This window comes from Manis javanica, chromosome 4 (assembly GCF_040802235.1).
Source record: "Manis javanica isolate MJ-LG chromosome 4, MJ_LKY, whole genome shotgun sequence".
NCBI lineage: Eukaryota > Metazoa > Chordata > Mammalia > Pholidota > Manidae > Manis > Manis javanica.
This window is the reverse complement of record NC_133159.1, coordinates 29,115,441-29,141,412: the sequence shown is the minus strand read 5'-3', so window position 1 is coordinate 29,141,412 and position 25,972 is coordinate 29,115,441. Positions and strand designations below refer to the sequence as shown.

Here is a 25,972-nt window from a genome sequence, read left to right as displayed (position 1 = left end):
CACCCTGTAGACACTTGTAGTTGTGGAACACACAGAACTAACAAGTAGCTGTTAGGGTTCGTTGGAGACAGAGAACTTGGGTCAGTCACCTGGAGGGTGAGGTGGAAGGCCTCCTTAGCCACCCTGAGCCACACAGTTCCCTCAAAGCCCTGCACTCGCCATTCCAAGATGTGGAGACCACTACAGCTTCCTGCTTCCATGCCCTCCTGCTTCCCTGGGCTGCTTCAGCTCAGGGGAGGGAGGGTGGTTAACTCTCCATTTGCCATTAAACATAATCATGGAGAAATCTGTGTGGATCCTGCTGCTCTGGCCAGTAAGTGATTCCCCAGAAAAACAGATAAAACCATGTGTAATTGGGATGAAAGACTCCTTAAATCTACACACCGCTTTTAAATTAGAAGGCTTAAATTACAACTAATGGTTCCCTTGAAGAAGGCGGGTGGGGAAATAGAGGAATTCTAAGTCTAAGGCTTTGAGTTCAGAGCCCTGAGCTCGATTCTCAGCTCTTCAGTGTTTGGAGGGTATAGAGCTGGGAGGTAGGGAGTGGGGAGAAAACTGGCAGTGGGAGGGTCCCCAGGCTGCCTGGTAGGTTGCATCCATTACAAGTTCCAAACCCATCACTTTCCAAACAACCTCATCCAAACTCCTGGACCTTTGACAAGCCCCACTCATGGCAGCCATGGGATGTGGCCAGTGTCCAAAATTGTAGTGTCCATTTTGCAGATGAGGAAACTAAGGACACACACTGGTCAGAGGACTCTGGGACACAGCAAATTCATCTGCATCTCCAAAACTGGTTGAGGTCTGAGAGCCGATCCCTCCTATGATTCACTGGGAGTATGGAAGCCCAGATGCAGGCAGGTGTTTGGCCCCTACCACGCAGAACAACAATGTGGTGTTGGCACTGGCCTCCCAACTCCTCTGTAGCCCTGGCCAATGAGCCCAGGGTTCTCTGAAGAGAGCACGGGTCTCTGGAATCAGTCACGCAACCCTTTCCTTCCTCTACCTTCTCCCCAATGAGGACAAAGCCCTGACTGTGCTTACCTGGGGAAGGTGGGCAGTCGACCCCTGACCTGCACCCCCACACCTCCAGCTTTGCTTGGCCTGGTTTGGATCTGTCCCCCTTCACCCCAGCACAGAGCCATGGCAAGTTTCCCTCTACAGGAGGCTTCCTGCTTTCTGCTCCAGTGTCATGCCCTGGGCTCCTCCTCCTGGGTCCTGCCCTAAGGACAAAGCCATTGGCAGCAGAGATGTGGACAGGTGTCCAGGTGGGTGGCAGCTAGGCACAAATCAGAATCATGAAGCTGGCTGGCTGGCTGTCCTCTAGGAATCAGGGTTTGGGCCCTCAGATGACACCAGCAGTTAGAGGGAGCGAGAGCTGCCTGGGCATTCCCAGCGCTGGCAGAGAAGCTGCCCCACCATGAGGAGGAGCACAGACTCCTGTGTCGGCAGGAATTCCAAAGCTCCCTCTCATGAGCTCATGGGTGGCCGGGTGCCCAGGCCTGCAGGTCACAGCTTTGGAATGTGTTCCGGGCTGGCCTCCTTAGTCCCCTCATCTCACCACAGCAAGTGCGGCTGCCTGCTCTTGGCCTTTGTTTCAAAGCCAGGCAAATTCCACAAAGGGCTTTTTTCTAAGCCTTCCAAATTGTGCAAGCACATACATGCATGTGTGTGTGCAAGCACCACACATACAAAGCATCTGTGTGCATGGGGGAGCTTGTGTGTACCTGTCTATACATGAGTGGACATATCTGTGCATATTGGTGCACATATGTGTATATTTTGTGTGCATGTGCTCTGTACATGAGTTGTTTTAAAAGAACGCAGCAGGATCCACTTGGGGCCCTGTGTAGCTGAGCCTTATTTATAGCTCTCCTCTGTCTGGTTCGTTTCCTCTAACTTCCCTGCAGAATGATATGAATGAAAATGACACTTGACTATCTTGGTAACCATAAAAGACCTTATAGAAATAAGATTTTTATAGTTTGTGGACTGGGGGAATCAAAAGACTAAGAGTTATGGACTCAGAGGATAGAAGAGAATCAAGCCGAGGCGGTAGGAGAGGTCCCCGTGGTGGATCGTCTGTGGGTTTTTTAAAACAAACTCATATAAATAAAGCGATTGTCTTGAAAGAGTTATGAGAGTCCTGAAGCTGGTGGGCAATATCTCCATGGCCTCTGCAAAGATGGTGGGGCGGGAGGGCGGAGGGGTTGGGTGGGGATGCAGTCTGCCTGAGAGGAAGCCCTTGCTTTATCTAAGTTCCTGCTCCTCACCTCCCAGGAGATGACGGGGCCACACAGGAGAGCTACAGTTTTTTGGCAGCCTTGGGAAAAGGTCCCCAGAGCTGAAGCCCCACTAGGTAAAGTGGGTCTACAAACCCTGCCTGGGGATTGAGACTGCAGAATCTGGGACGGCACCCTCTCTGAGCTTGAATGGAAAAACCACCCTCTTTCTAATGAAGGCTGAGCATTCAAATCCTGAACAGCCACTCCCCCAGATCCATTCTTGGGAAGTCACATCATCACCACCAGCAACAGTCCTGCACAGAGAGAGTAATTGAACCTCCCAGGCTCAGCCTGAGCAGGTCCATTTTAGCAAAATCCAAGCCCAGTTCCACAAATCTTTATCAGTGCCCACTTGACATTTGTACCTTTAAAGATGAACAAGACTCCATCCTGCCTGCAAGGAGTTCCTCTCTGGTTGGGAGGATGGAGAAAGGAAGTATAAAGAGAAAGGTGTGCTCACACAGGTACACAGGTATGCAGGTACAGGCAGAGAGCAATGTTAAAACTTGGTGATTGAAACTTCTGATTTCATTCATCCAAACAAAGTAGGTGCTGGGCTGTAGGCACACACAGCTAAATCAGACTCAGCCCAGCCCTAAAGCTCAAGCCCAGCGGGGAGAGAAATAACATGGGCAGTCCCAGTACAGATATTAAGGTCCGAATTGTGCAGATTGCCCAGGGAGCATGATTACCTCTGCCTGGGGGGTCAGGGAAGGCTCCTCAGGAAAGGGGACATTTCTGCTGAGCTTTGAAAGACAGGCAGGAGCTTACTAGAAAGATAAGGAAGAAAGAACATACCTGGCAGGAGGAATGGTGAACGCAGAGGCTGGAGGTGAGAAAATATAAAGTGTGTTTGGGAAACTACCAGGTTGTGCAGAAGGAGTGCCAGCTGGGGGGCTGGGGGTGGGTGGCTTGAAAGGAATGTCGGGGACAGATCTTGCTTATTCACCATGGTTCATTTTCTGTGGGCAATAGGGCAGCATGCAAGCACTTTTGGGAGGGGAAGTTATGGTCAGATACATACTTTGGAAAAGTCACAGTGGACATTGGTCAGGGTGGAGGGATGACCCAGCCCAGTGATTCAGGCAGGGCAGAGACCTTAGAGAGGGTGGTATCAAGAGGTAGACAGTCAATGGAAGGTGAGGAAGGCTCCTCCCCAGCTTTGCATCTGAAGACTGTTTCTAACCCAGCTAGCGGATTTTCAGACAAAGAGTGAGTGGCACACTTAGCAGCCAAGCAGTCAGCAGCCCAGCTTCCCCGGTGCTTCTCCTTCTCTCTCCCCTCTCCTTCCAGCCCTCCAAACCCCCCACGTGTTCCCAGCCCTCTGTAGCAACCCCAGGGCCATGCCCACCTCCACCGTAAAAGGGACAATTCTGAAAACCTGACAGAAGGCATTTGACCTGATCTGATCGGGCCACCCCTTGAAATAACTGCCAGGCCTGAGAGGCCATCCTGCCTCCTGTCTCCTTTCCCCAGGGAACTGGGGACATGGGGTGAAGGCAAAGGAGTGCCCGTGGCTCTTGTCAATGCCTTGACTCCTTGTCGGCAGTCATTGATTTCTCTCCTTCCTGACCTTTCAGGAGAGGTGCCCCGAATTCCATGCCCAGTCATTACAGAGCCTAGAGCAGGTGGCAGAGACTCTAGGAGACCCAGCCCCCCTTGCTGCAGCCCCTCCAAGGAGGGGATGTGTCTGGAAGAGCAGCCTGACCGCTGCTGTCAGACGGCCGGGAGCGTGTCTGAATCGAGGCGAGTGGAGCAGCTCGATTCACACCGACTCCAACCGCGCTAGGCGAGTTTATGGTTCTTGATTACACCCAGCAGGGAGGCCTTCTTAGTGATGAGAGAGAAAATATTCAACAACCTGTCTTTGCAATGTGCTGATCTCTTGGAGAGAGAAAGCAGGAGGGAGTGGGGGAGGGGTTTGAGAAAAAGGGAGATTTATGCTATATGAGAGGAGAAGGGTTTTCTTTTTAATTCAGAGCTCTCCAAAACTGCCTCAACATTTCCTTTTTCTCATCATTGGTTTCTGCCTTGGTGTAACTTTGAGACAAAATGATCCCATCCCTGTGGGCCTCCCCAACAATGGAGAGCTCAGAAGGAGTGGACTGGGAGCCTTCTCTGAGATTTGCTCAAACCTGCATGAAAGGGGAGTGGGGCAGTGCTGCCTCTTCTGAAGCCCCCTCCTCCCCTTCACAGCACCTTCACATTGCGCTTTAGGTTCAAACTGCATCTGCTTGCCTTGGGTACCCAAACACTGCACCTGGCTCCTCATGAGTGCCAATAAATAAGCAAATGGAAGAATGTCCCTAGCCAGAGTCCTTCTGTGCCTCCCACAGCCACAGTGCAGTAATTTGTCCAAAGTCAGTACTGATTCTGTATTTTGGATAAATAAGTGAGCAAATAATAAATTCTATGCCCTATTCAGCTTCCATACTTCAGCTAAGCTGCCCTTCACTCTGCATGCTATTTCTGAAGCTCATTCTGGTTTTAAATGATATATCATATGCCCCCAAAGAATGGGATGCTAGAGGAAGAGGGGGTGTTATTTGGAGACTAAATTTTTAGTTGTTTCTCATGGGAACCAGAGTTTTAAATCATTGGGTCTGAAAGCACTTCCCAGCAGATGCCCACAGAGGGGGAAGAGGGAGGCTCCCTCAGTGTCTGCAAGAACCCCACGCTCTTCCTTCCCAGCCACCAGAAAGGAGTCTGTGGGCTGGTCATATTCCCTTACCTCTTCTCCCTCCTGTCTTCTCTTTATCCTCCTCAGCTCGCAGAGGTCTCTCCTATGGCCCAGTGAAGACCTCTGCCACTTCCCTTTCAGCCTCATTCTCCTTACCTGAGGGATGGAGAGGGGCAAGTCAGAAGGAAAGGAGAGCAGCCTAGGCTTGGCTTTACATAAATAGCAGGTCTCCAACCTCCAATCTGTGACCTGGGATCCTGCTAGCGGGAGGGAGCCCAGTTGAGAAGGGATAGGTGGATGCCAGGCCTGCCACCATCAAGTAGAAGAGGGGAGGCTCTCACCCAGGACCAGCCCCCCAAGGGAACTTTACCTGAAATTCAATGTCTGCCAAGGGAGTCTGGAACTGGGCATCTGGTCGACCTTGAGCTGGTGAGTCAGCCAGCCATGCTCACGAGGGATGAAGGGAGAGGGTCCCACACTTTCTGCAAGAACCCACTGCTCTTCCTTCCCAAGCCACCAGAAAGGAGTCTGGAAGCTGATCATAGTCCCTTTCCAGGCTCTCCAGGAGGACAGTGGGCTCTCCAGGCTTCCCAGGGGCCCCATGAGGCCTCTGCCTACCCTGCCTTCCTTGACCAGGGCTGAATCCTGCTGCGGCTGAGCACCCCGTGTCCACCAGCTGCCCTTGCCTCTGGCTCTGTAAGCCAGGTACCCACCGAAAGGGGTGGGGGATGGAGGGCCAGATCCACAGAGACATGCCCAAGCTCTGAAACTTTACACTGAAACTTAATCCACTGAAGCGTAGCCCAAAATAAGCGCACCGCCTAATGTGCCGGGAACTGCCGGTCGCAAGGCCAGACTGCTAGCGGATGTCTATGCGTCTCTGCCCAGAGCCTGCATTCAGCGCCAGCGAGGGAGTCTGGGCTGGAGCGCTGCTTTCACACCGACTCGAGCCGCGAGTTTATGGATCTTGATTGCACCCAGCAGGGAATCCTTTTTAGTGATGAGAGAAAAAATATTCAACAACCTGTCTTTGCATTGGGTGTGTTGGACACACTTCCCTGCCTCGGAATCAGACATATGCACGTTGTGGGAGTAAAACTGCTGTCAGCAGGCCAGAAACACTCCTCTCCCCTCCGCGTCCCGTGGAGGGGGCGGGGAGCCCAGAGGGGCTGCAGAAGGCCCCGCTCGGGGGGAGAGGGGAGTCAGTCCTCCAGCGAGGCTCCCACCCCGTCCACCGGCTCCGCGCAGGTCCCCAGGCCGCCCGCCTCTCTCATGGCCTGCGGCGAGCGCGCTGGGCAGTCCTCCGGGGAACCGGCTCCCGCGTGGGGCCCGCTGACAGCGAGCCCAGTAGAATATTGTATTAGTTGGTTGTGAGCTGTGTTCTCGTCAGGGTATCTGAGTTTCACAGAACAGACGGGGTGAGAGTTTTTGTGCTATATCCAGATTGGCTTAAAATAATGTCGTTTTTGTAGCTTATTAAACCACAGAAACTACACCAAAGTCATCCCCGCTGCTGCCAGCAAACTCTCGGAGTTGGGGTTGGGGTAAGAGCTAAGCTCAGCCTGGGGCTCAGGCCCCCGGGGCCAGCTGGAGGCGGAGGTGGGTGGAGAAGGGAAGCAGCCAGCAACTCCTGGTGCCGTCCTTGAGAACCAGGCTAAGGGGTCTGCAGCAGCTCTGGGCCCCACCCTGACCCCACAACCCCCTCTGGGCACCTGAGGGAGCCCAGGGATGAGGGTCTGTAGACACAGGGGCCACGTGAAGCTGAGGCACTCCCTAAGCCAGGGAGAAAGCAGGCTGAGGTGGCACGCCAGCAGCCAGGGCTGAGAAATGGCAGGTCCAGACCCTATCTGGGGAGGCGGCAGCTACACAGAGGTGATAGGCATCCGAGTGTCAGTTTATGTCTGGGTTTGCCCAGGGGCTGGGAAATTGGGGCAGGGAGGGGGCCTGACAGCAGAAGGGTACCAGGCAGTAAAGGCTCAATGGCGCCTCTCCCTGGCCACAAAGGACTCCCCTTCTTGTCTTGCCCTACCTTCCCGTCCCAGAAGAATGGCTGTGTCCCCTGCCTGTGGGGAGGGTAGAAATGTGCGGGCAGGACCCCTCTGAGACTGGAGCAGGGAGAAATGCCAGAAGAGCTCTTGTTCTCTGCCGTCCCACCCAGATCTGAGGAACTGTAGCTACAGCCGCTGTGTAGTGGCTTACCCACAAGCTTATTAGGTCTGTGCTGAATGACCCCTAATTGTCAGATGAGGAAACTAAGGCTCAGAGAGGCGGAGTCATTTGCCCAAGAACACACAGCTACAGATTGGTGATGTGGGAATTTGAACCCCCAAACCACCACAGCATGAGAGTTCTAACCACTGTACTACAAGGCCTCTCTGGTATTTGAGACTTACAAAGGAATGATGTACAGCTCTATTTCTCATATAATCCCCTGTGTGAGGTTTTTTTTTAGAAATGGGGTTGCCGAAAGAGAAAATGAAAAACATTCAAGGGGAAATCAATACCCCTCCCATTTCCTGATCTGTCCGTTGGCTGTAACTCTGACCTCCCTCCTCCCAGCCTATGGTGTCCATCAGGAGAGAATCCAAGGCCCATCCTTTCTCTCCAGGGCCAGGCAATGCCCTGACCACTTCTCCTGGGTACCTTGACTCGGTCACCAGAACTGCAGGCTTCCCTGCCCTCACGAGACACCTGTGGGTGTGGCAGGAGCCAGTCTCCTCCTGTGATCGCCATCAACCCAGCTGCCTGCAAACCTAGGGGTCATTCATGCTGCAGGATGGAAGGCTTGCACCTTATCCTGGCCTGCAAAGATCCTTGACAAGCCTCTCTGCCTCACCGCTGTGCACCCCATACACCAACCACCCAGAATGAACAGGCCTCCCAAACCTGAGCTCCTTTGACACCTCCCTGCTTGGGTTCAGTTAGGGCCACCAGCCTGATACTCAGACTCTGTGTTTGACTTCATATCCCACCCCAAAAAAAGTCCTGCTGAGAACAAAGCATAATACAGAGAAGTGGAACATCGAAGTAGTGATCCGGAGGCCCCCCACGTGTGAATCAGAGACCAGGGCCGCCTCCACCCCCACCCAAGATCTGGGTCCAGGCCCAATTCCTAGCTCTAGTATTTGGGTACACCATTAAAAAAACAACAGCAAAAAACAAAAAGCAAAATCTCTGCGCCTTAGTTTTTCCATCTATAAAATAGGGTACTAATAGTACCTACCTCCTAAATTGGTTGTGAGGATCACAGCTAGTTAATATGTATAAAGGGCATGGAGCAGCGTGGCATACAGTGAGTGTCACATAAATATCGGCTGCTGTTATTATTACTGTTACCATCTCACATAGCCCATCCAAGCTTCCTTTGACTGTGACCCCTTTGATCCCTGATGACCCTAACAAATTATCCCTCCCTTCCTCTTCTCCCTTTCTCTCTAAATCTCTCTCATGCACATACACATCCTCACACACACAGGTGCCCAATTCATATATTCCGATGCACACAGGCATCCATATCCACACTCACACACATGCAAATTATCCCAGCTCAGCAAGGATGCTTCCTTTCCAGAAGATTCCAGCCAGCCTTCTGCATCAGACCTGCGGACAGGAGGTCCCACCAGAATTAGAAATGTTTATTTCTTGGGTAGTTCATTGCAGTCTGCTCTTCAAAGTGCAGAGGGCACTCCAGATCTTCAGTCATGTGTGGTAGACAGGACTTCCCTCAGGACCCCTGCACAGAAGCTTCTAGACAAGGTGCTTGCACACCAGGAACCTTTCAGAACTCCCAGCTCAGGCTGGGTTCTGGAACATCCAAACCTCTGTTTCAAAGGGAAAAAGGGGGATTTGGAGGGAGGCAGAAGTGAATTCAAATCCATAACTTCCTTACTGTATGATTTGGGGGATATCATTCAACCTCTCTGAGCCTGTTTCCTCCTAGAGACAAAAATCTGAAAATGAATAAGATGTGCTAGAGAAATACTGAGGAATTGGACAATGAAAGGTTGTTCACCATCACCCAGGGGGCTGTGCCAGCCATTGTCCATTTGCCCTCCCCCACTGCATTTTCTACCCTGCTCTGTGCCCAAGGAGCCTCACCAACATGAAGGGTTGTCACCCAGGCTGCCCACCCACTGGCTTCCAGTTCAGTTCGGCTAACATGCAGACCAGCAGGAGATGGAGGGCAGAAAAAGAGAGAGGTATCCACTGGCAGTCCAAAGCCATAGATCTGTCATGCGGTCCCTCTCTCTGTCCCTCCTTCCCTCGCCCCTTCAGCCTAAGAAGCGCCACACCTTCCTCTCCCTATTACCAACATCCAGATGCTCCATCATCCTTTGCTATTTCTCTTACATCTGCCTCTTCCTCTCAAGTCAAGTCAAACTCCCCTCAGGTAAGCCTGTTTGGGGGCACCAACTTTGCGGAGCTGATGCCAGTGCAGATCACAACTGGACCGACCAGTGTCTTCCAGGCTCACTCTGGCTGTTGTGTGTCTTGAAGACACCCTGGCTGTCCAGTCTCCCATCCCTGCCTACTGAGTCTCTGTGGCTTTGGGTCACTGGGGACTTGCAGGATGACGTCGAAGAAGACAGGAAGTGACTGGCGCTATTCTAGGATGGCTGCCCACTGGTCTCTGCAGGGCAAACAGCCTCATCCCATGGCCCTCCCACCCATGCTCTTCCAGGCAGAGCAGGAAGTCTGAGTGAAGCCCTGCCTGGGCCCTGCAGCCCGACGACAGCCCCTGGGAGACTCAGCCAGGAGCAGCCTTTGTCCCCCTCACCTGGAACCCGGGGCCTGCTTTGCCTGGGCACTGGAAACTCTGGTTAATTAAGGATCTTAGGAGAGAATTCTCTCTTGTTATTTTCTGAATAAATTAAGGAAGTAACTTTGATGCAATATCATTTTCATCTAATCAGGAACATTCTGAAATTACCATATTGTTTTCCATTAGAAACCCCATCAGTCCCCAAATCAGATAAACAGCCTAGAGGCTGCCAAGGCCCCTCTGTCCTGGGGCAGGTATGTGCTGGGGACAAAAAAGAACTCTCTGCTCTTGCCACCATCCTTTGTTGAGTTCCTGAGACTTCTCTCACCTGGCAGGGGCTGAGAAGGAGTCCCCCAGGCCAAGGACAAAGGGTAGGTTGGGTCAGATCAGAACAACCCCCTACCACCACAGCCAGGATCTTTCTGGCAGTTCAGCTCCAGAGGAGTGGGTCAGGCTCTTAATTTTGAGCCCCTGTTCCCACCCCTGGCAACCTCAAAAGGACAAGAGGAAGGACGCTCTTGGGTCCTGGCTGGCACCAGGGGACAAAAAAAGGAGGCCAAGGGATCCAGCATCTGAGAAAAGGGTGAAGACCCCACACAAGGTGGGACCAGAGGCTGCTGGGAATTTTCAAAATTTCCCTGCAAAGCTGATTTCCCACCTCTGATGTAGCTCCCTGAAGACCTGGGCTGTGGGTGTCAAGACCCCAGCAAGCCAGGGGCTATGGAGGGGCAATGGGAGGATCCCAGGCTGGACCACCCTCCAGGGGTCCTCACTGCTGCTGCCCGCCCTCCTTGAGGGTGCTCCCCACCCTTCCCCTCTCCAGCAGGGCCGGAGCTGAGGCAGCCAGAGCCCAGGGCAGACCCCAAGCCCCTCTCTGAGGCCTGGTCCAGACCTGTGAGATGCAGATGACATCTCAGCATGCACCAAGACCTAACTCCACCCTTAAGAAAAGAGGATGAATTTTTTGGAAGTGTCTAGTGATCCAGTCAGAATAGGTTTCTGTTGGACTGCTTGTCTCCATCACTTTTCTCAGTCTCCAAGACTTTCTTTGACTCATCTTGTCTCTCTCTGGCTCTCACTGTCTCCCCTGTCTTCCTTTCTCTCTTCCTTTCTCTTCCCTCCATCCCCTCCTCTCTCCCCCCCTCCCCTGCCCTACTCTCTTCTCCCTCTTCCTTCCTTCCTCCCACCCCTCCCTCTGCCTCTTTCCCGTGTCCACTTCCCACCATGCTTCAGGCCTTCAAGAAGCCAAGGACCTTACTCGGGGCCCAGGAGGGACCACCCCCCAACCATCCCTCCCACACCCCGTCTGCTCCTGTCCGCCTGGCTCTGCATCTCCCACAGCCAAAGCTGGACAATGAGGGAGCAGGAGCTGCGGGAGGAATGTATGCCCTCCATAGTACTCCTGATGCCACCCCAGGCCAAGAGGACCCGACCAGGCCCTGTCACCCCACTCAAAGCCGTCTGAAACAGGAGAAAAGCGAGGGGTTGGAAGAGAATGAGGAGGAAGAAGGGGGCTGTCATGCGGCAGAGAAAAGTGTGAGGGCAGCTCGGGAGTGAACAGGTCGGGAAGGGTCCAGGAGGGCAGACCCCCAGGACAGAATGGGAGCCCTGTGGGGTCTGCTGAGGCCCAGATGTTCTTTGGAAGTGGTGAGTTATTCTCCTTGTCTCTGGGCCTCCGAGCTCAGCAGAGGGCCAAGCACATGGAAAGCCCAGGAAACATTTACTGAACTGAATAAATAACTCAGAGAACAATACCTACTGTGATATGGTCACATCCCCCCTGAGATAAGCACATGGAGGAAAGGGCCTCTGGACAGTCCCTTGGAGGAAAAAAAGCCACCAGGAGGCGCTCTGGGGAGCGGAGTTGTGGACTCTGGTACTGGGGCAAAGGCAGTCTGCACAGCTGGGTTTGGGACTCCACAGACACCCAGCATCAGCCAGAAAAAGCCAGTGGTTCACAGGTGGATCCATTCACTCATTATGCAAAGGTGCCTCAAGCGGCTTTTTGTGCACTGCTCCTGGGTGGGGTCCGCTAGCCTCCATGTGAGTGTGGGTGTGGGTGTGAGATGTGCATGAAGGCGGTAGGCACAGGTGTGGGTAGTTTGGGAGTGGGTGTGGTTGCAGATCAGGTGGGATGATGAATATGTGTGGGAACCTGAGCATTCTGTAGGCATAAGTGGGGACAGACAAGGGCCGGGACAGAGCCAGGACAGTGGGAGGGGTCCAAGGGCTGCCCCCAACCTGAAGGCTCAGGACCAGTTCCCATTGCTGCTGCTTAGCTCACTTTCTGCTCCAGCCACCAGAGGAGGAGGAGGTATTTTCTCCTTACCCAAGGATTTCCAGAGTCCCGAAAGCTCCCAGGGGGACCATCTGCCCTAAGCCAACTTGACATTGACAGCCTATCTTGCCACAATGCGCTCAATCTGAAGTTACCAAGACGTGTTTTAATATATTTGGCTCCGTGAATACTTCCCACAGTTCTTCCCAGCCTTCCCAGCTTGGATTTCCAAATTGGCTCTTGCTAGCACACTGCCTGACACACAGTAGGTGCCCCCATAGCCCACACTGCTGGACCTAGCTCTTCCTGATCTTTCCCTCCTGCCCCAAGCTGAGGAAGGTCTACAAGCCCCCTTGGTCACTAGGAAATAATAACTTCCTTCTTTCTGGACCACAGGTCTAGTGCTCAATTTCAGTTCTGTCTGAGAACTGTTCAGAACTGCTCTCCCCAGGACCAGTCCCAGCTCCAGCTCCAGCCCTCCCTCCTTGCTGCTCTCCCAAATGCCCCAGCCCCAGGGAGCCTAGGAAGGGCAGGGATCCCCTGAGAGACCCCAGCGTTCGCCTCCCAGGCAACCTATAGACGGGCTCGGAAGAATTAGCCAGCTCTGGCCCAAGCCCTGGCTGGGACCCAGCCCAGCGCGTAGGGATGCCCCTGCCACGTCTGGCTGAAGCTTGTCGTCTAAGCTGGCCTTGGGGTGCCTGGGAGCAGGCTGGGCGGGTGACCTGACAGGGCTCAGAGAGCAGGCACACCCTGGGTGAGGTCATGCCTGCCTCATACCTCTGGTATTCCAGCTGATCGTTATCTCCCCTCAGCCCCGGGGTTACTGCGCTGAAGATGCCTCAGAAGGAAAAGGTTCTGATACTGCGAATCAGGCCCCGGCAAGGCGGGCTGTGGCCAAGCCTGGCCTGCCTGTCTGCAGCTCCCACCACCAGCGCCGCCTTACCTCCAGTGCCCCACCAGGTGGACAGACAGACAGATGGGGCTAGCTGCCCCATGGGAGAGATGGCTGCTCCACCAGGCTAAGCCCTGTCCCATGCTAGGTATCCAGGGAAGGGCCCTCCCTCCCTCTCCCTCCCCCTCCCTCCCACTCCTCACCCAGGAAGCCAAAGCCTGAAGGAGGAAGCCTGGGAGGCAGGCTCCCAGAGGGCTTTCCCCTGGGAACACACTTAGTCACCTCCTACCCCACCCTCTGAGCCTCCTCACCTCTACCTCCACCAAACTTTAATAATTTCAGGAGCCATTACCTCTAGGGGAGCCATATTATTTATCATGCAAACTTTTGAGAAGGAAAGAAGGAGAATCACATGCCGAGGTTGTCCTGGGATTCAGGGGAACTGGGTTACCTGGCTGCCCCACTGTGTGCCAGACCCCCAGGAAGGCACACAGGCATTCTGATGAGCTCAGGCTCTGAGATAGCCAGATGCTTTGCTTGGGGTTCTCAGGAACCTGAGGAGGGTCCAGCCCTGGATCCGGTGGGGCGGGAGAGGAGCTCCCTAGGGAACACAAAGGGGGGACAAATGCCAACAGCTCTTAGGAGACTGGCTATGTTTCCTGTTCTCTTTCCTACCCCTCCTCCCTGGACTGGTCCCTAAGTCAGGGAAATCAAGGCGACATTCTTTTGGGAAAACATGGTCTTCCTGGGCAACTGAGACATCCTCTCCCCTTCCTTCCCACCTTCATACTCCCCAACACACACACCCCTCCATCCCTCGGCTCCTTCTGCCTCCTTCACACACACAGCTAAGCCAGTGGTTCTTAAAGCAGGGTCCCTGGACCAGCAGCATCCACATCACCTGGGAACTCACTAGGAAAGCAAATTCTCAGGCTGCACCCCAGACCTACAGCATCAGACGCTCTTAGGTCCGAGTGGAGAAACACTGCTCGGCGCTTCTCAAACTGTAACGGATGTACAGATCACCTGGGGATCCCCTTATACTATACATTAAGGGGAAATGCAGATTATGATTCAGAAGGTCTGGAAATGCCTGATACTCTGCATTTCTTAGAAACTCAAGTGAGGTCAGTGGTGCTAATCCACGAACTGCACTTGGAATAGCAAGGCTCCAGACACTCTGGTTCTCAACCCTGGCTGCACTCTAGAATCACCCGGGGAGCCTTCGAAAATACCAGTACCTGGGCCCTGGCCCCAGAGATTCTAGTTCAATAGCTCTGAAATGAGACTGGGGCACGAGTAAGTTCTTAAATTGCCCCAGGTGACTCACATCCAAAGTTCTCAGCCAAGGGCGGTGAGAAGTGCTTCACACACAGGCACCCCACATCCCTACTCACCCCTGAGATCTCTTTGGTCCTCTCGATGCCTTTCCGCATCCCCTTGCCCACATCTGCAGACCTCTGACATGCAGAAGCACAAGCACATGGGCGTACAGAGAGCATAAGGACAGACAGACTCAGGCACACAGAGGCAGGCAGGCAGGCAGTAGGCTGCAGGCCTGAGTGTGCTCACCCAGGTGAATGCAGACATGGATAACCCACTTGTGTATGTGCTGCAAACATCCCCAGGTATGCATAGATGGACACACACGAACAAACGGACAGAACCCCAAGGAGCATACACCAGCTGCAAAGCAGTCAAAGATCTCCTCTCTGTCTCAGTGGCATGCCTCTTGGCCTCATTGCTCCAGACGATGGGGCCTATGTTGGTCCCTGACAATATCAGCAACAGGAAGGCTGTGCTGAGGCCCCTCTTGCTCACACCACTGAAGCACTTGGGCCTGGAGCCATTACTGTCCCACAGGCCAACTCAGCCTCAGCATCCCCAAGGGGACTTAGGAGCCATGCCTGCCCCCGGTGCCCAGGCCGGCCATGAAGGGGCCCCGCCCCCAGGGAGCGGACCCTTTCTGGGGGCTGGGGGGTATCTTCTGCCCTCAGCTCATCACAGTGCTGTAGTGTTGGGGCCTCCTTTGAGTTTAAAATCCTGCATCCCCCCCACTCCCCACCCCACCCTCACATGCTGAAGCCCTCCACAGACAGGCCTGATTGATGACTCAGGGGGACTGTGGCTGCTGCAGGCCTATTTTATGATGTCATTAGGCAGCTTTGGCAGCGGGAAGGAATCCCTCCTGACATCATAAAGGACTTGATATTTCGCTAATGTTATCTCGGCGGCGTGTCGCCCTGACATTTTCTCTTCGCAGCGCTCCCCCCAGGACCCGGAGTTGTCTAACTACAGCCTGGAAAAAATGCAAAACAGACAAATGCACCCTCCGGGGACAGCGGGAGAAAGCTAACAGACCAGTCCCCTGCTCCCCACCCACAGAGGTGGTTTAGGCTGGGGGGGCATGATGTGTCTGTCAAACGGGACCCAAGGCCACTTCCTCCTGCAGTCTCTCCCATCCTGGGCCGCCTCTGCGCTGCCAGGGAGGGTCCAGAAGGGGCCCTGCCCCCCAGAGGCTCTGAGCCCTTACCCTCCTGGGCCTCATTACCCATCCACACCACAGGGGGTTTGGCCCAGAGAATTTCAAGGACTGTCTTAGGCTATGTTGAGGGCCTTGAAGCTGTGGGGGAAGGTGACAGCTCCACAGTGGTAAGCAGGAGGGGCCCTCTCCTAGGCTGGAGATGGAACCTCTAGAAAGCAGTGGTGAGGCTGGGTGGTGTGGTTTACAGTCCCCCACCCCAGAAATGGTTCCAAGGGGCAGACTCAGAATAGTTTACCCAAGCCTGAAGCCCAGCGTCTTCAAAACATCAAGACCAGCTGCTGATCTTGAGACAAAACCAAGGCAGCTGATACAGATTCCTTGCACAGGCCTGGCCAGCAGAAGCCAACAGGAAATGACCATTCTCTCTTCTTTCACTGCCAGGGTGACCCGGGCAGCTCAGAGCTTGGTAAAGGAGAAAGATCCCACAGCCATGGGTACCTCCCAGATGGATCCGCCTCCAAAAGGACCCAGCTTAAATCAATCAAAATCCTCTCCCACTGAGCGGCAATCACCCACCCACCCTGACCCCAGACTCCCTGAAAGATGGGCCTCCAGTTCACTACCTCCAGAGATGAGGAGCTCACTCCTTCCCCAAGCAGCCCAACCATCTCCCTCTGGTGGCTTCCTCCCACCCCCACCCCTGAGCCCCAAATCTGCCTCCTGGGCATAGTGTCATCCTGGCTGCTCCCTCCCCCAGGACAGCCCCGCAAAGATAAGCACAGGCACCTCCCCAGCCCCCACTCTCCAACTGTGCAGGAGAAGCCAGGGTTTGTGCTCTGTTTTCAGAGCGTGGAATATTTGTCTTCAAAGAGCACAGCTGGCCATGTCAACTTGGGCCCACAGTTGGAACCGCAGTTCAATAGAATGAGTTTCCTCCCTAATCCTATGTATCTTATTTTATGCACTTAAACCGCTGTTTGAGAAGGGTCTTAGTCTTCACCAGACTGCTAAAGAGGTCCATGGCATTAAAGAAAAAAAAGGAAAGGAAAGAAAAGCAAAGCTAAGTCTATTCTAAAATCCAGACAAAGTCACTTTTAGCCATGAATGTGACAGGTTTGGGGAGACCATTCTGGCCGGGGCATGTCTCCCAGCTCTGGAGGATCCCTCCTCCCCATCTCTGAAGAAACAACTTTAAAAGTAAAGGTGGGTAAGACCAAGACCCACTCCCAGTTCTGACCTTTACCATCATGTTTCTTCTGTGCCATGGATTGACTAGACGACCCTACTCCTGGACTCCTGGACTCCTGGATCTGAGCTGAACAGCTCACCCAGCAGACACTGATAGCACTAGTGGGGGCCAACCTGCTCTAGAGGGGCAGGCAAAGAGGGATCAGACCCAATCCTGGCTTCCGGAAGTTCTCACCAGGTAAGGCAGACACACTCCAGCCACACCCTGCTGCCTGCCCTTCCCCAGCACACCAAGGGCTTCCTACTTGCTTGGCTCTGCCCACGCTGATCCCAGAGCCTGAGTGCCCATCCCTACCCTCCCCCAGCCCCAGCAGCTGACCCTCCCTCAGCCCTCCAGTGCCCAGCTGGACTCTCTACTTTAGTCTGAGTGCCTGTAGTCCCATAGAGCAACCCAGCTGAGTGTGAGCCTCCAAGAAGGACCACCTTGGCCTTGAATGTATTTGCAACCATGGTGCACAGAGATAGAAGAGAATGCCAGGGAACAGGCGGCCCTGACCCCTAGCTGGCCTATGAGGTCACAGTGTTGACTCTCAGGCTGGGTCAGGAGTCAATATATGGGTGCTTCTCCTGAGGCTGCCCCAGCCGGAGCACCATGGGGCAGATTCCCTCCCGAGGGCCCCCACTGCCTCACTAAAGAAGTAATTCTGAAGTGACACTCCTTCAGAGCTGAAAGAGGATGATAAAGTTGGTAGAGAGCCACTCTTATGCTGTCATACTCTCCAAAATAATAGGCAGTTCATTCATTCCACAGAAATTTACTGAACACCCATTATATGCTAGGCACTGTTTCAGATGTTGGAGACAAAGACAAAAGTCCCTTCTCTCAAAGAGTTTACATTCTCTTTGGGAGAGACAAGCAACATAGTAAATAAATAAGTAAAAAGTATGGTATGGTATACTAGAGGGTGCTAAGTGTCAGAGATAAAAAATAAGTCAGAAAGAGCAAGTGTCCCTCATGGAGAAGGTGACACTTGAGTAAGGACTTGAAGGTGATGACAGATGGAGCCATCAGGATATCTAGAGGAAGAACATTCCAGCAAAGGACACAGCACATGCAAAGGTCCTGAGGCAGGAATGTGGCTGATGTGTTTGGACAACAACCATGAGGGTTGTGTGGTTGGAGGGAAGTGAGACGGCAGGAATAGCAGAGACAGTAGGAATGGCAGAGACAGTGGCAGGTGGGGAGGTGGGTCATGTGGGGCCTTGAGGCAGCTGTGACCACCTTGGCTTTCTTCCACATGAGATGGGAACCACTGGAGGTTCTGAGAAGCCCTGTGATGTCTGAGCAGACAGTGACATGACATGACATGAACTGAATGTTAACAGGATAGCTTTGGCTGCAGTATAAAAATTAGATCACTAGAGCATCAGAGGAATGATGGTGCCAGCCTGCTGCCATGGTGGAGGTGCAGGGAAGTGGCTGGGCTCTGGATATATTTTGAGGGTGAAAAACTGCATGCCAACATTGCCCCTGGCCATGTATGCCATTTTCTCTCATCCTCCCAACCACCCTATGAAGCAGGTAGACAGAAAAGGAAAGTGAGGTTCACATAGCCAGTGAGTAGAAGACTCAACCCAGGCTTATCAGGTCCTGACACCCAAGTTCTTCAACAAGGAGATCATCCAGCCACAGTCCCCAAGAGAGGGGAAAAATGTCAGGACACTTGCCAGCTGAGAACTTCATGCTCATTTGGAATTGTCCATAAAATGTCATCTTAACATGCTTTCTCTTCATAGTAAAGCTCAAATGATACTTATTGGTGTTTGGTGCTTTTATTTTCATGTATACAGTTTCCAACTTTTAATCAATCTTTTTATTTTAAATTCCATCCAAAATCATCAGTGAAGGGAGAAGACTGTAAGGACAGGGGAGGCATTTGACAATTGCAAGTCATGAGCTGAGGCACTTTGTTTCTTACCAGGAATCATCCATCAGCACTCATGTGGGCCAGGCCCAGGGCTGAGGACCTAGGACAGACCGGGGCCACTCTGAGCCAGTCCTGCGGGAGAAAATAGAAGAGACATTTACCACCAGCACATAAGGGGAGCCACATCCACGGTGAGGCTGCCTGGGAATGACCCCGGTGCCAGCAGGGAGGTCCAGCCAGGGACAGCTGCAACCTGAACACGCACAGGAGGGAGAGAGGCCCCAAGTCAAATCCCAGAAGGTCCAATGATGGCAGAAGAGACAAATAGTTGAGCTGGGGCAGGGGTGCAGCAGATCACCAGCGGGTGGGGGGACTCCCTTTAGTAGCACTGTAGGCTGAGAGGGGACACCTCAAAAGGGGAGAGAAAAAGACATGGGTTGTGGCTCTGCACTACTGTCGCGGGTGATTATTAACACGGTAACAACTTGAATTTAAGGAGCCTGTATGGTCCTGGGGCTGAGTCCACATGGGGATGGGCATGGGGAGCCCCCTCTCTGGAGGCTGAAGTGGGGGCATCTCAGCCTCATCAGTCAATGCACAGCAGCCCAGGCCCAGGTCTCCTCTTTGAGTGAGCTTCGAGAACGGAAGGAAGGAAGGAAAGAAGGAAGGAAGGAAGGAAGGAAGGAAGGAAGGAGGGTGGGCTGGGAAGAAAAAAGGGAGGAAGGCAGAATAGAAAAGGGAAAGGAGATGAGATAAGGAAAAAGAGAAGGGAGTGATACATAAGTCCCAAGGGCAAGCAGGTCCCTCCCCAGGAGCATCAAACCCTGGTCTGGTCAAGGGCAGCACCCTGGGAAACCAAGAGCAGAGCTCCCCTTCAAACACAGCAAAGGAACACAAGAGTTCAGGAGCCACAGGGCAGAGACCAAGGGGAGACCTGCAGCTGCTGCCGCCGCATGGAAGAGTCCATCCTGCTCACCTTGGTATAGCCATGCCTGTAGCCTGGAGAAGATAACAAGACCCTCACAGGTAGGTATGCACACCCAGAAACGTACCAACATATGTACAGCCACGGAGACACTGCTGCATGTACACGGCAGGTTTTCAGATGTATACGACACACAGAAAGGCACAGAGACACCGAAAGGACAGATGCTGTTCAGTGATGCTGTGTGGATGCCAACAGGAAGGTGTGTGCACATGACCACAGATACAGATGTGGCCAGACATGCACCAATGTGGACACACCGGTATAGACCCACCTGCACAGATCCTGAGGGAGATGTACCAATGGACATCCACAGATAAGGCAGAAATGTACAGACACACATACATGGATACTGACAGATGTGTACATGCAAGAAGTTCACTTACACACAGATGTGCAGGCACACATACACAAGTACACACTGACACCTAGATGTGCACAACTACACAGGTGTACCTATTCTTATACTGATATGTCATGCATTATACATATCTACAGGAACCTGTTCCCAAACGTATCCTCGGACCACGCACATGCACAAAGGCACACTAAGGGACACCGGCCAACATGCTCAGGTATTGCCAGCAGCCAGGCACAGACACAAGGCTGGGCTCTGTTCTGAGCTCTTTGTCTACCCATCAGCCCTGGCCCAGGCCCCAGGCTCCAGGATGGCAATTGCCCCATTTTCCCAGGTGCCAGCACAGCCAAACTTCACACCCAGGAGTGAAGCCAGGCCAGCAGAGCTTGTTGCAACCTGCTTGGGGCATCAGCGTGGGGTGGCGGGAGGGAGCCAGGCCTCTGTAGTGGCAGAGAGAAGAACAGCCCCAGCTGCCATGCAGGCCTGCCTTGCAAGGCTGCTGGTGTCATCCTCTCCAAGTCATCCACCCTCTGCAGGCCCCAGGCTCCTCACCTCTGTAGTGGGACAGTATACCTGCCCCACTGATGTGTCAACTAAATATACATATCACCTTCCAGATGACAAAGGGATTTGTTCTAATCTACCTTTGTTTCATCTTTACAATAACTTTAAGACATAGGTTTTATTGTCCCTGTTTTACAATGACAGCTTAGCTCTGGAAGGGTAAGTCTCTTACGGAAGGGAGCAGACGGGACTAGAACCCATATTACTGCCTCAAACTCTGCATCTTTCATGGTGAGTAAGCACATGGCACAGGCACTGCCAGGGTTCAGTCACTTGCCCATAGCAGACATCACTAATCAATCACAGTGTCTTTTTTTTTGATGAATCCAGGCTTGGCCTCAGAATCCTTCTCCACACACCACTCCTGACAGACATTCACAATTGGCCAGAGTTGGCCCCAGGATGAAATCTACTGCTATCCTGTCACCACATCTAATTCATCTAATTCATCTAATTCAGAGGGTAGATGCCCTGATTAAATGAAATCAAAGGGCAGAGAGTACTTTGGAAGAGCACAGGTGATGTGCCTATCAGAGGAATTTTAGCACAGTTTCCAAAGGCTATTCACATCCAAGTCCTCCCAAGTGTCACTACACTGAGAGTGGAGAATTAGGGACATCTTCCCAGAGGAGGAGACTGACACTCAGGCAAGTGCACCCAGGGTCACACAGCTAAGAGTCAGAGCTCGGCTTGGGATTCCAGCGTCAGTTTCTTCCAGTGCTTTTGGAGCATCCATGGCCCCAGCCAGACAGGCCAGGCCAGAGTGTGTGGGCACAGGGCAGCCAGAGATGGGAGGGGAGCAGGGTTCCAGGCTCCTCCCCTGCACAGAAAGGAACTGACCCTGCAGCTAATTGGTTCAGAGTGCTTCTTTTGACCCTAATTAGCTATTTGTCATGTCTCATTTGCATACCAGAAAAGATGCAAATTTGCATATTTGTAAATGAGGCCGGGCCTGGATGTGGATTCTGAAAGAGCTTGGCAGTTGCTGGCAGGCAGAGAGGCAGCTGGCTCTTGCCACAGAAGCATGGGCCATGGAATGAGGAGATTCGGAAGACAGCTCCTTGGCTCAGGGCTGCAAGGTGCTCTCAGAGGGGGTCAGACAAGACAGCCCGCACCACTCCCTACCCTGGGGCTGAGTGGTGGGCAGGGAGAATGGGTGAGCCTAACGCTGCTATTTTGATTAGATGAAACAAGAAGAGGGGGTGAATATAAAGTAATTTCAGGACGCTCTGTGCTGGGAAGCCTTCTGTTCCCATCCTTGGATAGAATCTGTAACACTTGCAAAGTGGGGGGCGGGGGGGGCTGTTCCCCTCCACCTCCCCAGAGAGGAAAAGGTTTGGGAGGGAATGGAGGTCGGAGGGATAGCACTCTAACACACACACACACACATACACACACACACAGAAACTCATGCCCTTTTCTCTTCCAGACTCTCAGAGGCACACTTACACTGTTCACACATCTATAATTCACTCTCTCACACACACACACACTCACATACACAAGCCTCTGCCCCCAGGAGCACTCTTACACACAACACTCCAGGCCCATAGAGATACACAAGATACACGTGCAACTTTAACTAGAGAAGCACATTCGCACATGCAGGCATTCCCAGACTTCCCGCCACACACACATTCACGCCCTTACACATACAGACACACACTCAAACACTTGAACATAGATGTAGGCATACAGACTCACTTAAGTTGTGCATAAATATTTACATACACACACACACACATACAGAGGCACATCCTTGCTAAGACCAAATTCCCTGGCAAATTCTGGAAATTCTAACCCCTCTGCCAGAATTTCTGATGCCTCTGTGGGAAGAGACAAAGGAAACTAGGTAGCCATCCTTCCTAGAACAGGAGCAGGTATACCACCAGGGAACTGGACCCCAAGTAGGGACTGGTTCCTTCTCTAGGAAAGCAATGACTGAAAATGGCCCAGTGACTTCTGGGCTTTGGGTTGGGGGCTTGGAGCAGGGTCTGAGCAGGTCTTGACAAATAGGAGAGCATGGTAGGCAGGGACAGGGAAGCAATGATGTACGGGTGGGGCCTGGGCCATGCATAGAGCAGGAAAGCATCCTGCCTCAGAATTTCCATGTGGCCCTCAAAGGCCAGTGAGGAATGGGACAGGGCACAAGCTGCTGTACCTTCAGGCATGTGGGCACCAAGATGCCAAGCTCAAAGGGAGCCCCAAACCCAAGATCTGCGGACTGGGGACGGGACACTGGGGTCTGAAGGCCCAGGGTCGGGAACCAAATGCCTCAGTTCCCATAGCCAGCACCTCCTCCCTGATGTCTGCACCTCAAAAGGCAAGCAAATAGCTCCGTATTTGTAAATTAAATATAGCTGCACTCCAGCTTTCCAAAGAGCTGGGAAGGAGAGAAAGAGAAAGAAAAAGAGAGAGAGGAAGAGAAGAAAAGCTGCCGCCCTCAGGAAAGTCTGGCTGGTACAGATTGCCTGAGTCATGAATATTCATCTGGCGAATGAGGAGAGCGGGAGTTTGCATAACAGCTCCACCCACCCAACTGAAAGAAATGTCACCGCCTTTGCCAATAAAGTGCCAAAGGAAGCCGGTGGAGGCTGCCAGCCAGACGGTGCCAAACTGCTGACTTCCACTCCCAGGCGTGGAGAAAGCACATTGTTTCCGGCCCAAGGAGCCGCCACTTGGGCTGGAGGAATGGGGCTGGCTGCTGGGAGAGAACCGGGAAGAAAAGTTTCACTCACCACCCACAGGAAGCCTGGTGGGTAGAGCGCCTGGGCCACAGCCCTCCCGGAGCCCCTCCAAAGACACTCAGACCCAACTGTTCAAGGGCACCCACTCTAGCTGACCACCAAGGGCCCAGGACCCAAAGGCGGGGACTCCCTTAAAGAAATTTCAGGAGGGTCTTCATGAGTCCTGCATGGTTACAAGAGGCCAGGAGCAAGGGGACAGACTAAATGTAACTTCCTGGCCCACATGTCCATGGCAACCTCGGCCCCATTTTGCAGAAGGGAACACCTCCTTTCTCCCACAACCCAACTGCCGGTGACTCTTCCAAGGCTCAGTCCTCCTGTCTTTTATTCCAAGTCTGGCCCCTTTCTCCAAGACCGAGTTCTTGTCTCCATCCTTGGTACCCCCTGGTCCTGAAGGCTTGCCTTGATGCCAGCCTTTTCCCTGCCCATGGCTGGTCCCTTCCTCAGGCTGGGAGCTTTGGGGGCAGGAGCTGTGGCTGACCCACTGCTTTCAGTGTCCCAGCCCAGCACAAGGTTCAGATAAGGCGTCTTGAGCAATCTGTTGAATGGAGTCCTTTTCTCTGTCCATCCCTGTCCATTCCCATACCTGGTGTTGGGGCCTTCCTGCTGCTCTGAACTGTGCTTGTCAAGGCCCTGGGAGGTAAGGCATCCTGTCCCAGTAGCTCAGTCTGGGCCCACTGGGACCAGGATGGATGCGAATGGCTGGCGTCCTGTTCACAAGCCCCGTGCCCCACAAAGACAGCAGAGAGGTTCCTGCTCCCCGGGGCATCCCATCCTCGTAGCGCACCCACTCAGTGGTGTTACAAACCCGTGCGCCTGCCTGCCATTCTGCCGCAGCTGGCTCCCTCCGGTAATTACCTAAATGAATGGAATAAGCAGAGCTGGAGAGAGGACGTTCTCTTAGTAGAGAAAAGCAATTAGGGCTGTGGGCGTCTCCAGCTGCTGCTCCTGTTATGTAAAGTTTGGGATGTGTATTTGGGACTTAATGAGGATATTTATGTGTTCGCATCTTACCTTCACAGACTGTTCATTTCAAGCATCTCAAGTATTCTTGGGCTGAGTATGCAGCAATCCAAGCCAGGCAACAGACTCCAAGGGAGCAGAGCCACCTCTGGGTAGCCAAAGAGCCCCTCTCCCAAGGTACACAGAGCCCCCAAAATCAGTGATGACACCCTCCTGGAGGCTGGCTCTCTTCTGCAGCATCCCTAACACGTCCACACTCTGCTTGAGGCCTCCAAGGACTGAAATTCCTTTACTGCCTTTTTCTTGATTAAAATATCAGCAATTGCTGCAAAGTCCTTCCTTGAACTGAGCCAAAATCCACCCCACATTGGCCTAAACACCTTCCTTGGGACAACACAGGACATGTCACTCACTGGACCCCAGGTCAGTCACTAGCCCTGCAGGAGGTAAATTGGTATTAAACTGAAAATGTTTCTGTGGCTGAATAAGTTTGGGAGGTTCTACATCAACCTGTCTTGACTGCAGGACTTCTCAGAGCCCTTCCTGTGCTCACATGCCCTGAGCTATAGGTGCTGCATTTCACGGAAGTATTTGCTCACAGAACGCTTTGCTGCAAAACAACCTCCAGAAACTAGAGTTCCAAAGAGCACAGTTTAGGAAACACTGCTTCAGCAGTTAAAATCAAACATCCAATTCTTTGGCCTAAGCTCCTTTAAGCATTTCTTTTAGGTTAGGCTTGATGCCTGGGTCTCTCCCCATCCTGCCATCTTCTATAGGCAAGCTCTTTACCTGTGTGTCTGCCTTCCTCCACTGCTCCAGACAAACTCTGGCCACTGAGAGTCCAGAAGAGCCTTTACCTCCTTTATCCAGGACCCAAGCTCCCACTGATGCGATGAAAACACTACTGGAGGCATGGCAACAGATTCACACTGTCTCCCCTAAATGTCCTCCCAACAAGCCACAACTGAACTTCAACTCCTTATTCTGCTCTCAGACCCTGCAGTTAGAACCACAGGCAGACTCCCTCTCTGCCAGGTGTCCCAGACAATGGGGTCCCCCCTATGCTTCCCTGGATGGCAAGACAGTGGGCCATGGTAGACCCCCAAATATCTATGCTCCCACTAGTAATTCATGCACAGTTGGGCCGTTCAGTATCACCCAAAGCATAAATTTGTTCTAGTATCTGATCACCTTAGCCTCACAGACACAGCGCTCAGATCATCCTGGGCTCCAGGCCCAGACGTCTTCCTGAGCTGAGGCCATAGCTCACACCTGCTCTGGGATGCCCCGGCTCCACTGGGCCTTGTCTCTCCTGCACCTTTAATCACCCCTCCATGCCTTCCTTCCCAAGATCCTCCAAGTACGTGTTCAATCCCAGGCATGGTAAATAGGTTCATCTTACCAGCCCAGCCCAATACATTGACAGTGGCTCCCTGGCCTGGTTGTTTGGAGAAAGATTCCAAGACTTCATCTAGGCTCGGCAGAATAATTAGTGATGCCTGCCAGTGTCGGGAGGGGCGGGGGGTGGGGGAGGGCAGGGTGAAACACTGCCATTCCTGAGCAAGGCTCAGGCCCTTTCCCTCAGGTCTCCTCCCCCAAGCGGTAACCCTCCTTTCTCCCACAATGAACTCCCCCACTGCCACACATGCCCATGTACAGCCCCATTCCCCCCAAAACCGCTCTCTCGGAGGCCACCAACAGAGCCCTATTTGTCAAGTCCTGAGCCCTCTCCTTGGTCCCAGTGCCTCTGCAGCATTAGATATGGTTGACCTTTGCCTGAAAATCCACCCCACCCTACAGAATTCCACAGCACGCCATGTGCTGCCATCCCTCGCCCCCCTGACCACGCATCCTGTT

The 25,972-nt window shown here is 53.1% G+C and overlaps 1 long non-coding RNA gene and 1 pseudogene across 2 annotated transcripts; both read right to left on the bottom strand.

The window, feature by feature from the left end:
* The window catches only part of LOC108395031 (glyceraldehyde-3-phosphate dehydrogenase-like), a 155,373-nt pseudogene that overhangs the window by 53,103 nt on the left and 76,298 nt on the right, over positions 1-25,972 (bottom strand).
* Positions 8,423-14,986, bottom strand: LOC140848670 (uncharacterized). 2 transcript variants are annotated; one of them, XR_012129767.1, is made up of 3 exons: positions 14,295-14,986; positions 13,349-13,498; positions 8,423-8,786 (listed from the first exon to the last, which is right to left on the bottom strand). It is a non-coding gene; the product is annotated as an uncharacterized lncRNA (long non-coding RNA). The 2 variants fall into 2 exon arrangements; XR_012129768.1 differs by lacking the exon at positions 8,423-8,786 and adding an exon at positions 12,004-12,150.